Source organism: Talpa occidentalis, unplaced genomic scaffold (genome assembly GCF_014898055.3).
Source record: "Talpa occidentalis isolate TD23 unplaced genomic scaffold, MPIMG_talOcc4v2.1 talOcc4.4, whole genome shotgun sequence".
NCBI lineage: Eukaryota > Metazoa > Chordata > Mammalia > Eulipotyphla > Talpidae > Talpa > Talpa occidentalis.
The window spans coordinates 85,026,297-85,041,570 of record NW_023604295.1 but is presented as its reverse complement, the minus strand read 5'-3'; the positions used below and the strand labels follow the sequence as shown (position 1 = coordinate 85,041,570).

Below are 15,274 nucleotides of genomic sequence, written 5' to 3'. Positions count from 1 at the left end.
CAAGAAGAAAGTGGCCATAAAAAAGGACTAGAAGGGAGGAAAGGGCAGAACCCTGCTCCCATCCCCCACCCACAAAGTCCGCACTCTCCAACCAGCAGAGAGGAGGAAAACAACAAACTAAAACGACCAACAAGAACAAACTACACAGCAATCGGGACTGGGAGTGGAAAGGAGCTATTGCAGCCACCACACCCCGTGAACGGGAGCTGTGGAGAACCCTGCAGGATTCGCCGCGGTGGTGAGCGAACGGCTCCAGGCGCCATTAGAGAAGAACAAAGAGACTCTGGAGACGCGCACACAGCCCCGGGCCGGCCAGTAAGCTTGCGCGGAAAAGCTGTGCGCTTGGCGCGCTTGAAAAGCAAACTCAGATCGGGATCGCAGATGCCCAGGTCCCCGCGCCTGCGACCTAGGCTTGCAGGGAGACGCGTGGAGGCCCTCACTGAGGTGAAAGTCCCTCACTGAGTAAGCAGGAACCAGGCGCCCAGGCACGGGAGCAGGTGCAAAAGGCGCCATTCCCACGCCACTGAACTGGGCTACAGCCCGCGTCCTGGACCTGAGGGCTTTGAACTGAGACCCGGGGCACGAAGTTTAGGGCGTGGGTTCTCCACGACGGTGGGGCACAAGGCAGACACAGCACCCCAAAGCCGTTGAGGTTTACCCTACCATTCTCGCTCTGTTCCCTGTCCCACGGGGTTGGGGGGGCGAAAAACAGCCCCTCAAGGACAATAGGAGAGATCTCTGGCGGCACCTAGTGACGAGAAAAAAAAAGTCACTAACACCCCATAGAACAGGGAAATTTCTTAAGACTGCTTGAAAAGGGCAGAAGGCTCCCGGAGCAGACAGTGGCCAGCTGGGAAGTTAGCCCACGCCAGGCCCCTTCCAACCAGCAGTCTGAGCCCACAGAGGGAACAGGCACCCACGGCCGGGGCAGACCGGGCGCGCAGAAGAGTGTGCCTGAGACCGGATGCTCAGGGACTGAGTCCCGCGTTTCCATTTTAGAACAGGGACATTTCTTCAGTAAAGTCTTCCTGAAACCAGAAGAAAGCTCCCTCAGAAGCCAGAGATGGATCCTGGAGGAGCCAGAGGAGAGCGGAGAAGTTCACCAAAGATGCCGGCCAGTCCGAGCAACACAGTGTCCCAATGCATACGACAAATTAGAAAACAGACAGTAGGGAGTAGAAGAACCACACGCAACCTAGCAACTCCTCAGGAAGAAAGCACACCACAAAAAGAAAACCACACCCCAGATTGCAACGACAGTAACTTGGAAGAACTTCTGAGCCTTCCCGAAAGAGAATTTAAAATTGCCATGATTAAAAAAATGACAGAACTCATAAAGGAAAACAATGATCAGAAGAAGGAAATTGAGTCCCTAAAGAGGGAAGCAAAAGAAACGCAGGAGATCAAAGAATTAATGGAGGAACTAAAGAACTCTGGGAAAAGCAATGAAAGCAGAAAAGATGAAATGGAAGAACAAATAAGTACACTTGAAGACACAGAAATAAAAAGAACCAAAACAGAAAAGGAAAGAGAAGTACGAAGGAAAAAGAACGAAGAAAGACTTCGGAACTATCTGACTCCATGAGGAAAGGAAATATAAGAGTTATAGGAATTCCAGAAGGAGAGGAGAGAGATGTAGGAACAGAGAAAATATTCCAGGAGATAATTGAAGAGAACTTCCCAAACGCGAACAAGGAGCTGAATATTGATATACAAGAAGCAAGAAGAACACCAAACTTCCACGACGAAAGGAAAAATACAGTAAGACACATAATAGTAAAGCTCCCAAGAATCCAGGACAAGGAAAAAATAATGAAGCTGACAAGAGGGAAGAAACAGATAACATTCAAAGGAAAACCAATCAGGCTGACATCAGACTTCTCTGAAGAAACACTACGGGCAAGGAGAGAGTGGAGGGACATAGTCAACAGACTCCAAGAAAACAGATGCCAACCAAGAATACTCTATCCCTCAAAGCTCTCCTTCCTCTATGGAGAAAGAATAAGGACCTTCCCAGACAAAGAGAAACTCTGGAATTGCATTACGACTAAACCCCCACTCCAAAAAATACTACAAGGAATCCTAAAGCCAGAACTTCAGAAGGACAAATAACAACGAAAGAAGGCCAAAAAAAAAGTTATTAAAAGAATAAATAAAATCAAAGGAAAGACAAACACAATGGCAAATACAAATGCTAACATATCAATATTAACTCTAAATGTAAATGGACTAAACTCTAAAATAAAAAAAAACACAGAGTTTCAGCCTGGATTAAGAAACAAAACCCAACCTTTTGCTGTCTCCAGGAAACACATTTAGCTACAAAAGATAAAAATAGGCACAAAGTTAAAGGATGGAAAACAATCCTACAAGCAAATGGACCATAAAAGAAAGCAGGAACAGCTATAATTATATCAGATAAAACAGATTTCAAACTCAAAAAGATAAAAAGAGACCCCAATGGTCACTACATTATGATCAAGGGGACAATACTTCAAGAAGAAATAACACTCATTAACATATACTCACCAAACGAAGGAGCACCAAAATATATCAGACAACCGTTGTCCTCTCTGAAAACAGTCATCAGAGAAAACACATACATAGTGGGAGACTTCAACACACCACTATCAACAATGGATAGATCAACAAGACAAAAAATAAGTAAAGAAACCAAAGCTCTAAATAAGGACCTAGAGCAATTGGGCTTAACAGACATCTACAGAACACTAAACCCCAAAAAAACGGAGTACACATTTTTCTCAAGCGCACACGGATCATTCTCCAGGATCGATCACATACTGGGGCACAAGACAAACATCAACAGATACACCAAGATTGAAATCATATCAACCATCTTTTCTGACCATGAAGGCATCAAACTAGAAATAAACCATAAAAAGAAGGCAAGGAACTTTCCTACCTCATGGAGATTAAAAACCACACTACTGGAAGACCATTGGACTAATGAGGAGATCAAAGAAGAAATTAAAAAATTCTTTGAATTGAACGACAAGGAGGACACCAATATCCTAAATGTATGGGATGCAGCAAAAGCAGTAATAAGAGGAAAATATATAGCAATAGAAGCTCACATCAAGAAACAAGAAAAAACTCAAAGAAACTACCTAATCTCGAAGCTCAAAGATCTAGAAAAAGAACAACAAAAAAACCCCAAAACCAGTAGAAGAAAAGAAATAATAAAAACCAAAGCAGAAATAAATGAAATTGAAACTAAAAAAACAATCCAAAAGATCAATGAAACCAAGAGCTGGTTCTTTGAAAAAATCAATAAAATAGACAAACCCCTAGCCAGGCTCACAAAGGAAAAAAGGGAGAAAGCACAAATAAACAGGATCATCAATGAAAGAGGAGAAATCACAACGGACACAGCTGAAATCAAAAGAATAATCAGTAACTACTATGAACAGTTATATGGAAACAAGTTCAACAATCTAGAGGAGATGGACAAATTCCTACAACTCTACAATCACCCAAAGCTAGATAAAGAAGAAATAGAACTCCTAAACAGACCAATTACAATTAGCGAAATTGAAATGGTAATCAAAAATCTCACCAAAAACAAAAGCCCAGGACCTGATGGATTTACAAATGAATTCTACCAAAGAGTCAGAGACGAATTAGTGCCTATCCTTCACAAACTCTTCCAAAAAATTGAGAAGGAAGGGACAATACCAAACACGTTCTATGAAGCCAACATTACACTAATACCAAAACCGAACAAGGACAACACAAAAAAGGAAAACTACAGGCCAATATCCCTAATGAACACTGATGCAAAAATCATCAATAAAATTTTAGCTATCAGAATCCAACAATGTATCCATAAGATAATTCACCACGACCACGTAGGATTCATTCCAGGGACACAAGAATGGTTTAACATCCGAAAATCAATCAACATTATCCAACACATCAACAAAAAGAAATATAAAAACCATATGATAATATCAATAGATGCTGAGAAAGCTTTCGACAAAGTGCAACACCCATTCATGATAAAAGCCCTTGAAATTCTTGGGATACAAGGAACATACCTCAACATCATAAAGGCCATCTATGACAAACCAACAGCCAGTATCATTCTCAATGGTGAAAAGCTGAAAGCAATTCCATTAAGATCTGGAACAAGACAAGGATGTCCACTCTCACCACTGCTCTTCAATATAATACTGGAAGTCCTAGCCAGAGCAATAAGACAAGAGAAAGACATCCAAGGAATACAAATAGGAAAAGAAGAAGTCAAACTATCACTATTTGCAGATGATATGATAATATACATAGAGAACCCCAAAAACTCCACAGAAAAACTAATTCAACTCATCAATCAGTTCAGTAAAGTGGCAGGATACAAAATCAACACGCAAAAGTCAGTAGCCTTCCTATACACAAACAATAAATCTGAAGAAGAAGAAATCAAAAAAACCATCCCTTTTGTTATTGAAACAAAAAAAATCAAATATTTGGGAATAAATCTAACAAAAGAGGTAAAGGACCTATACAAAGAAAACTATAAAACACTGTTAAAAGAAATAGAAGAAGACACAAAGAAATGGAAAGACATCCCCTGCTCATGGATTGGAAGAATAAACATTATTAAAATGGCCATCCTTCCAAAAGCTATAAACAGATTCAATGCTATTCCAATCAAAATTTCAATGTCATTCTTCAAAGAAATAGAACAATTATTGATGAAATTCATATGGAATCACAAAAAAACCCCGAATAGCCAAAGCTCTCCTGAAAAAAAAAGAAGGGAATGGAGGCATCACACTCCCAGACTTCAAACTCTACTACAAAGCCACAATCATCAAAACTGCATGGTATTGGAACAACAACAGACATACAGACCAATGGCATTGAATAGAAAATCCAGAAATAAACCCACAGATTTATGGTCAACTAATCTTTGACAAAGGAGCAAAGACTATGCATTGGAGCAAAGAAAGTTTGTTCAATAAATGGTGCTGGGAAAACTGGGTCGCTACATGCAAAAGAATGAAGCTTGACCACTACCTCACACCATACACAAAAATCAACTCAAAATGGATTAAAGAACTAGACATAAGACCTGAAACCATAAAATATATAGAAGGAAATATAGGCGAAACACTAAGTGATTTGCACATCAAAGACATCTTTACAGACACATCACCCAAAGCAGTGATAGTGAAGGCAAAGATAAACAGCTGGGACTACATCAAATTAAAGAGCTTCTGTACAGCAAAAGAGACAATAACAAAAACAAAGAGAAACCCCACCAACTGGGAGAACATTTTTGCACACAACACTAATGATAAAGGACTGATCACAAAAATCTGCAAAGAGCTGATGAGACTCAACAACAACAAAGAAAATAATCCAGTCAAAAAATGGGCAGAAGAGCTAAAAAGAAACGTCTCTGAAGAGGAAATGCAAATGGCCAACAGGCATATGAAAAAATGTTCAACATCACTTGTAATCAGGGAAATGCAAATCAAAACTACCAGGAGATACCATCTTACACCAGTGAGAATGGCACATATTAAAAAAACTAGCAACAACAAGTGTTGGCGAGTGTGTGGAGAAAAAGGAACTCTTCTGCACTGTTGGTGGGAGTGCAAACTGGTCCAACCACTATGGAGAGCTGTGTGGAGATTTCTGGACATACTAAACATAGAGCTTCCATATGATCCAGCAATTCCACTCCTAGGTATTTACCCAAAGGACACAGAAACATCAATTCCAAAGAACACCTGCACCCCTATGTTTATAGCAGCACTGTTTACAATAGCTAAGCTTTGGAAACAGCCCAAATGCCCAAAAATAGATGACTGGATTAAGAAGATGTGGTACATATATACCATGGAATATTACTCAGCATTCTAAAAAGATAAACACATGCAATTTGCAGCAACATGGATGGCTTGGAAGGGATCATGCTCAGCGAAATAAGCCAAAAAGAAAAACAAAAATACCGGATGGTCTCACTCATAGCAGGAATGTAGAAAACTTAAATAAGGGACCAGAAAAATGAATAACTATAAGAAAGTGAAAATCTAAATCAACAAAAACTATGAACCAGAGACACTTTTTGGGAGGTGATGGGCAGGAGGGGAGGGATTGGGGTCAGAATGGGGGTGTTGCAATTGTATGGGGAATATAAAAATAAAATTTATTAAAAAAAAAAATTTAAATGCAGTCTCAAAAAAAAAATAAAACTGAGGTGTGAGATAGTCTAGTGACATCAAGCTACTCTAAGGTTAATGGTATTTGATAATGTTTACAGTTTTCTTTTCACTCTGAAGCACACAGTACATTAGCTGGGCATATAACAGGGAATCAAATTTTATTTATTGAATGACTGAACAGAAACTGCTACATTTTCCTAATGTAATAACAATTAAAAATTAATATGCTTAACTTTGTCAGGAAAAAACAAAGAGCTTATCTTCTACTTTACCCAACTTCTCCATACGCCCTCTCTCGCCTTAATTTTTGCAATGGCCCCTGATTGGTCCAGGCACTGTTATATGCACATTTTATACTTCTATCTGTTTGATCATTAAAACAATCTTATGAGATAGGGACCATTACAACACATCTTCTGGCTAAACTGACTGTGATTTGGAGAAATGCTCCTTAGACAGGTCTCTGCTGGACAGCCAGCAGGTGTCCTCACCCTTGTGCCAAGGGCTGTAACCATTACACTACAATGCATCCTTTTTAGCTCATTTTTATCTTTCTGGCCTGAGCTGCTCACTTTCCTCCACGTGGTACAGAACCCTCTCATCTTCCTAGGAAGAAGAGTTACTAAAGTTAAACCAGAAACTTTAAAAAAGGTAAGTCCTAAATGTAAACACTATTCCATCTCCAAGCAAATCATGCCCTGCTCTTTCTAATTCTCACCCAGATTGTTTTCAACTAGTATTCCCTTGTAAATTCTCTAACCAGAAATGAAGGAAATAGTAAGGGGGGAAAAGTCAATAAATTTATATTCCAAATAACTCTAAGTCACTTAGCTTCTATAAAAAATTAGTGAACATGTAGCTACAAAAGTAATGACCATCATGAGCCAGCAGAGATTCACCAAGAACATTTTATCTGTCTTCACCTGCATTTTTAATAGGGTACCTCAATCAGAAGATCCAGGGAAGCCTTAGATAACATACAAGAATTAAGCTTCTCTAAAGAGGGCAGGGGATGGAAAAGTCCTTCTGAACCAAAGGAAAAAACTGAGTCCAACAACAGTGTCTACATAGTTTCATAGTTGGTTGACCATTACAGCCAGTGGTTTTTTTACAAGGTCATTGTTAACACATATTTCTTGGGTTAATGTCATACTGTTCAGTTTTTAAGAACTAATCTAAAGAATTCACTGAATTGAAGACACACTTCACACTAAGTATAACTCTCCATGATTGTTACACAATTTTAAGTATTTAGTAAGCATAAATACCTAATACTCCATTACTATTTCCCAGTTTTGCCCTTGAATCCCCTGATGACTGCAGCAGTACTACTTTCAGATATACGCTGAGATGTACGGGATTGTCTTTTGTTCTAGTCTCACTAAATGGGAGCCTCCCAACTCAGCATACTGAGGTAGAACACATGGATTTTTTTAAATATACTACACACAAAATTTGCAAAAAAAAAAAAGTATTTTCTTGTAGACATCATAATATAAAGTTATATTTTATAGATTTCTGGGGTTGTGTCTTCGGGCTGAGAGAAAAGAGGGGTAGCCAAATGTACCAGACCTAGAAAGAAAATTCAGCTACAATGTTCCTTTGTACTCCTGCCCTATCTGTATCTAATAACAAAAAAACACTCTTAATTTGCAATACATGTTAGGATTCTAAGCTGGGTTTATTTTTTTTGTTTGTTTGTTTTGTTTTTAGGCAAAGTGGGCTTTGGGGCTTATGTCTGTATCACTTCCACAAGGATTTACAGAGCACATTTTACAACACTGTAAAATGTTGTTACCATTTCACCTTTCAGAATCCTGTGCAGTCCAGGTTCCAGCAGTCCTAAAACCCAAACTCAGGCCCAACTCCAAATGCCATGTTTCTGCTCCAGAGCACAGAGCTCTTAAGAGCCCAGCATCACACCTGATCCTACAGTCTCTTGAGATTCCTGGACAGAGAGAAAAGAGTAGAACAAAAGTGGACCCACCTCTGCACTCAGAAGTGGGCAGTCTAAGAGAGTCAAATGATGGAGCAGCCTGTGGGAAGAAGCAACAGGATGATCGGGTCCAGAGAAGCTAGGAAAACTGGAGCAGAGCACAGGACACACAAGTCAGGTAGAACAGCAATGAGGCTAACTTGAAAGTTCGGCTTCCTATATTTCTTACAAAAAATCTTACCCACAGGAGGAAGCAGGGAAAGCTGGGAAAGCTGCTCTAGTTATTTCTTCCAATTGTTTTTCTAGATTAAGAATATTACAGATTTGTGTGTCTCTCATCTGTCATACTAGTCACCAACTACCTTTCCCTGAGGTATTCAAGTGCATTTCATTCATTCGATATGCCAGACCTGTGTTAAAGGTTGGGGCTGCAGTAGGAAAGATGACACAGAAGTCTTGCCCTAAAGTTGTTGACGTTCATTAGTAAAGTCCACCTGAAAAAGACTGAAGGAGACCTCCCAGTGCAAATGTTTCCAATTAGTGGTCAGTGTTTATAGCAAGGAGCTGAATTTGTACTTTCAGAATATGTAGATATCTGGTCAATAAAAGCACAGATCATTAGAACTTGTATCTGATAACAGGAGATAAGAGTTAAAAATAATTTGTTGTTTTAGAAAGTGGGTAACTCCATCCTTGAAAACAAAGTCTGTTACAAACATAGCAGTCAAATATAGTTCCAGAGAAAAGCTATGTTTGAGTCCTCACTGTTCTATTGTAACAGGGTGGTCCCCAGGAAAGGGGGAGGTTCCCTGCCCCACCCACGGGAGGGTGGAGCTGAGCAGAGGAGACTGAGGAAGGAAGCAGGATGGAGCGAGAAGGAGACCTGGAGGAGGCACATGGAGCCTAGAGACACGTGAAGAAACTGTGCTTGTCTTTTGGTCGTGGACTGGGTGACACAGATGTGGGTGAGACCCATGGGGAGGTGACAATGGCAGCTTTTACCTTGATTTTGATTTTGCTCTTTTCCTTCTGGGCTTGTCTGGTTGTTTCTGACCCTTTTCTGTGGGTCCCCACTGGAAGGTGCTTTAGATTTGTGGCAGGCTTTGGGGCCTTGCTCTGGGTCAGTCCCATTTGGATGGAGTTTTACCCACGACAGGACGGGTAATTTTGGGTACTTGATTTAGAAACTATATTCTTTGCCTTTCCTGTGTTGTTTCCTAATTGTATTAAAGTTCCTTCCCATTAAAGTCTCATATGTTTTGTGTTGATGCGGCGGATGGCAGAACCCATTTAGAACAGGCAAGTTTGCAGGGTTTGGGCTGCCCCTCTCCCTGCCCTATAACACTATTAGGATTAGGTGACTGAAATCAGTGTGAAATATTTTAACAGGAGCAGTGTGTCTTTATTCTAACTTAAAAGAGTATCATCAAAGTACACAGCTTAGGGGTTTAGGAGAAATCTATGTTCTAGTACAGAAGTAAACAAACTTCTTTGTGTTATAAAAGCCTAGAGAGCAAATATTTTCTTTGTCATTTGTCTCTATTTCAGCTACTCAACTTGCCTTGGTAGCAAAAATGAAGCCACAGACAATATGAAACAAAGTGTGGCTACACTTACTCGAATTAAACTTTAATTTACAAAGCAGGCTGCTGATCTGCAAGCATCTGTTCTAGACACATGAGATGGCATACCTTAGAACCTCAATGAAATATACTAAAATCTCTCCTCTATGTTTCCTCATGACCCAAAGGGTCATCCAACTGAAAGCAGGAGCCCTAGTCTACATGAGGGTTCCTGGAAGGTAGACAGGGCTGATAAGCATTGATCTGGGCTGTGGATGCTATCAAGGGACAATAAAAGGCCTTGCCTTCCTGATTTGGTGTCTGTATTCAAGGTCAGACATAGACAGAATGAGAGACTGACAATCTAGCTTAGTTTTCCGGGTTTTATTTCTTATTTTCTCAGAGCTCCAAGGAACATGTGTTATCTCCTTGGCCAAATCTCCTGTCCTGCAGCTTCTTAAAACCCCACCCTAATGATATTCTGTGGCTTCGTCTCCCTCTAATCTCAATGTTCACCCTATAAATTGACATGCTTCTAGCTTGTCAATGCATTCATCTTTCCCTCTCCTGTTAACTCCTGACCTCATTCATGAAGCCATAGGTTTGACCATCTTTCACTCAGTGAGCAGAGATGAGCAAGGATAGCTGTTACAGCTGCAATAGAAAAGTGTAACTGGCATAGAATTGTGACAGGGATAAAGGCATTTCCAAAAATTGGATTCTACCTGTATCATTCAATGTTGGACAGAAGAGAGACGGAGAGTGGGCACATCACTTGAAGGGGGAAAGAAAGAGAAAAAAGTATCTATGCAAGTATTTTCTTAGGGATAAAGACTTGATTCTGAACATTATGACCACCAAATTAAGTTACACAGTTAATTTTCCTGAAGTGTCGTGTTATTTTAATTATACATATATGCCTATATATCTCCATATATAATGTGTGTATATATATATATATATATATATATATTCCAAAATGGTTTATTAAAGTTTAACTCTTGCACTTTGGGGTTCGAAATATACTAGAATATACAGCAAAACTTGTAGCTGTGTAAATGATCCTTAAAGCCTTATAAAGAAGACTATTAATGTCAAATTTAACAAACTGGGATAATTGATATATTTAAATATAATGAACTTACCTGTAAAATTTCACATGCGAATAAAGCATTAGCTGAAGTTTTTTGTTTTCTGTATCCCATGCTTTAGTTAAACAATTTGCTGTAAGCTATTGAATAGAAGAACAGAAAAAGAATATATGGGTGATAAATCAACACCCGGCATTATGAATCTAAAGTCAATGTTCTATAACTAGATAGCTGCTAAATAAGCAAATTATTACCCATCGATACCCTTTTCATTTTTGGAAAATCCTGATCCTCTCCTCTTTCTCTCAGATCACCTCATGCATCTACCCTGAAATTATATTTTGCCTCTGTTTTGATAAAAGACTATTTTCAAGGCTGCAATTACCCAATGGGTTATTCACTTGAATGAACTTTTTAGTCTAGAAGAAAAAAAATGTCATGGACTCTAATCTCTTAATTTTAAGTAGTTTTCTAGACTGAGCAAGTTCAATTTGCACCTTTATAACAGGCATCACCACATTTAAGAACACAAAATCAGTTACCTACCTCTGCCTAAGTTGCCTGGACAAAGTTAAAACAAACTTCTCAGTTGAAGACTGCAAACTCAATCTTTCTTATCTCTGAAGCAGACAAAAATATATGGTTGGTAGTTGTTCCTTGGTAGCAGCTCCTCTGCACAAAGCAGCCACCTCCTAAACGCTGCTGCTAGGTGCAGAAAACAGAGGAAAGAAAACTGCCTCTGCCTTGCAATCTCCCTCCTACTACAGCAGTAAGGAGTGGAAGAGAAAGGTGACTAAATGCGATCCAGGTTTGCTGCCGACACCACTCTGTACTACTCGGAAAAGTCAGACTCCACGGCACCTTTTAGATTTATTTTAAGACACCCTGGATACTTCTTAAGAGTGCTGCTTACCGTCACACAGACCCAGCCCCTAGGCGTTTTCTCCTCTCTGCCCAATGTGTCCTTTCTTCTTCTTAAGGCCAAGTTCCTCCCAACTCCTCCCTAACCGGGTCCCGGAGCCCTTTCCCAGGGCCTTGGAAATGGGTTCGCTCCAGGCCTGTTGGGGTTTTACCAACAACCAAACACTAACTCCATCCTCTCTGCCGCGCGGCCGAGGCGCCCAGGGTGGTTTTCCCCAGAGCTGCCGGGGCGACAAGAAAGCGGGGTCGGCGCCCTAGAGCAGAACCGGGCGGGCTGCGCGGCTCTAGCAACCGCGGCCTGCACTGGCCGCGCTCCCAGGCGCTCCTTCGCGCGGCCCCCTGCCCCGCCGGGCCCTTTCTCCAGGGCTTACCCGGGTCAGGCAATTACTCACCCGCTAGGCCCGAGGCCCCGGGGATGCTGCTCGCCGCGCCACCCCAGCCGCGCTCCACCCTGCCCACCCACCGACCTCTCACCTCTCACCTCGGCGTAGAGGAGGGAGGTGCGTCTCAGAAGAAGCTGCTCGGAAGGCCACGGAGAGCTGCCAGGCCTCTGGGCCGCCCCTGCGCCCCTGCCTCACACACCCCTCCCGCGCCGGCGCGCCCAGCTCCCGCTCGGACTCGGGCTCGGGCGGGCGGCCCGCCCACGCGCCCGCCCGCGCACACGCCGCCTCCCGCAGCACACGCAGGGCCGCGCCCGCGCAAGGCAGGCGCAGAGGCAGGCCCGGGAGCGCCCGCTAGCTCCCGCGCTGGCGTGGCCCACGCACCCACAACACCTGGCGCTCACCTGGGAGCGCCTTCTGTGGTATATCCCCTCCATCTGCGTTCCAAGGTGGTGGTGGTGTTAAGTGTGCATGCTACACTTGAGCCTGGCAGGGTTTAGGCAGCTTTATGGCAGTCCTTGGCAAGGATCACTTACCTTATTAAAGATAAGGTTTTCTTTAAATGATGTCCATGTTTCCCAGACACGTTCATGAATCCGGGCTGTTCTGGAGGGGTCTTCTTTGTAAAATCTTCTTTAAGACACCTTGGGAAGTCACTTGCTCTCTCAGGAGAAAGGTATGTGCTCCTTCAAGTGTATGTGGGAGAAAGGTGAACTGCAACTCTGGTCTGTGTGGACAGGAGTCGCCTGCGCTCAGGAAGTGCCTTTTTTTTCTTTTTCTTTTTCTTTTTTTAATTTATATATATTTTACATCATTGTTCATTTTAAAACAATGTTTGCTTCCCCCCCAGCCCAGGTGTCTCCATAGAATTCCCTTGATGGTGCACCCCTGCACCATCACCACAATCCCCTGTGCTCCTCCCTCCCTCCTCCTCCCCTGCTGGATGTCTGTGGTTTATAATTGTTTTTGTTTTGTTTTGTTTTGTTTGTGTGTTTTTATTGCTATTATTTTTTCCCCTGATGTCTTATTTGGCTTCCCTATATTACTCCTATAAGTGAAACCATCCGATATTTTTCTTTTCTAAAGAGGAAATGCAAATGGCCACCCTGCATATGAAAAAATGTTCAGCATCCCTTGTAATCAAGGAAATGCAAATCAAAACCACAATGAAATAACCACCTTACACCAGTAAGAATGGCACATATCAAAAAAAAACTAGCAACAACAAATGTTGGCCAGGATGTGATGAAAAAGGAACTCTCCTACATTGCTGTTGGGAGTGCAAACTGGTTCAACCACCCGGAAATGGTTCTTGAAACTCTCCTTTGGTCTGGAGAATTCAAGGAAGTTCAGTCCCACCGGAGTCCTTCCCAGTTAGTACTCCTTGGGAGGAGTGTTCAGCCTGGGAGCTAGGTGTTGTATATAGGTTTTTGCTGTACCAGTTTTTGGGTGGAAATGGTTCAGTTAATCCAGAAATAATGTTCCCTAATTTCTCAGCACCCTTGCAAAAATCATGAAAACAGTTCCTTATTCTGGCCTCTTGACTGTGGAACTGTGAACAGCTTGAAAAATGAGAGAATAGTTTAGTGAATATGCATATATACATTCCCCCAAGATTCAATAACTATGTGTTTTCCCATACGGCTTTCTTTCCCTACTCCTCCCATTGATAAGAAATTGTAAGCAGAATCTCTGTGTCATGAGTGCCATCTCCCTCAATTACATCTCAGGACCTTTACAACTCCAAGCATGCTGTAATTTGACTTCGTGGACAGAGGAGCTGCTGGGAAGAAGAAAGGAGCTAGGCAGTCATGTTGACCAGGAAGAGCTAAAGCCATTTGGTGGACATTTCTCCTGGTCTTTCTTCTTTCATTAATGGTTTTGGTGCTTCGGAAGGTGACAGGATCCCACTGTCTTGAGATTATGGCAGTCACCATCTTGACCTGGAGTGTATTCAGCTTGGATGGTACATTTTGAGCTTCGTTTTCTCCTCCAGCATTCCTGAGGGAGCCGTGCAACCTCTTGCTTGTGTGTTCTAGATTCTTTCTCCTGGTAGCTCTGCTTTGAGTCCAACCATTTCTACGGAGAGAATGGTTGATTTCAGAGTTTGATTGGTAGTCCCTATTTTGAAATCCTTGTCTCTCCTCTTCTTCTCTCTCTATTCCCTTTGAATTTCTCACTGATTAAAAATCTGTAAGATGTGGTATATAATACACACTGGAATACTATTCAGCAATCAAAAAAGATAAAATGCCATGTGCAAGCAACATGGATGGAGCTGGAGGGGATTATGCTCAGGGAAATAAGTCAAAAGGAAAAAGAAAAATATCAGATCATTTCACTTAGAGGAAGAATTTAGGGGAACCAAATTAGGGATCAGGGACCAAAAAAAAAGATAAAACTAACAGGCAACTATAAATCAGAGACATTAAACAGGGGAGAGGGAGGGAGAGGGATTAAAACAGGGGTGGGAAGAGCATAAGAGACTATGGGGATGGCTCATGGGTGACTTGGGGTTGGGAATTTTAGGGAAATACACCTTAGAGGAGAAATCAAACATTACACAAAAAATGAACAATGATGTAATATATATAATATATATGAAAAATCTTAAGGAGATTTTTTTTAATTAAACTAGAGTTTTAATTTAATTAAACTAGAGTTTGATTACTTTGATTTTAATGTACATGGGTGGGCATGAAATTCTTAAAATAGGTAAAATTGTTTTTTCCCTTTCATAATTTGGGGCACCCCTGGGTTTTGCTGAATATAAAAACCAAGCAGCCTCCATTACAAATCAATTAATATGTGTGTGTGGGTGTGTGTGTGTGGATAGGCCAATTTATCAATATTTCAAAGAATGTTTTAGAGCATTGATAATGATATTTTACAAATTTGATATTTTCATTCTACAAGACATATATTCCAATACTCATTTTTTAAAAAATATGTTCAATGTTCCATGACTAACAAGCAGGTGTGTGTCCCCATAACTCCCTAGAATGCAAAACAGAAACATTAACAGAACATTGGAGGTAAAAAATCCTCACAAATAAGATGAGTGAGAAGAAGAGGTCCAAAATCTTAAAAAAAAAAATTACTTCTTTTGAGGCAGACTCCTTGTTCTTTGTGTAGCATTTATTAGTTTAAGATTCACCTAGAATTCAGCAGACCATGCCACATATTAAAAATA

General features: G+C 41.2%; 1 protein-coding gene across 13 annotated transcripts in view; it reads right to left on the bottom strand.

The window, feature by feature from the left end:
• The window catches only part of B3GALNT1 (beta-1,3-N-acetylgalactosaminyltransferase 1 (globoside blood group)), a 47,390-nt gene extending 34,598 nt beyond the window's left edge, over positions 1-12,792 (bottom strand). For 2 of the 13 annotated variants that reach the window (XM_037525779.2, XM_054700729.1), the window contains exons 1-4: positions 12,183-12,306; positions 11,327-11,400; positions 10,835-10,920; positions 8,179-8,275 (exon numbers count right to left, since the gene is read on the bottom strand). The gene's annotated coding sequence lies outside the window, so the exon portion shown is untranslated. Of the gene's footprint in view, positions 1-7,997; positions 8,140-8,178; positions 8,276-10,834; positions 10,921-11,326; positions 11,401-12,093; positions 12,140-12,175; positions 12,312-12,617 lie in introns of those variants that run through there. The other 11 variants (XM_037525788.2, XM_054700731.1, XR_005128095.2 and 8 more) reach the window with 10 other exon arrangements.
• Positions 12,793-15,274: the final 2,482 nt, after the last annotated feature.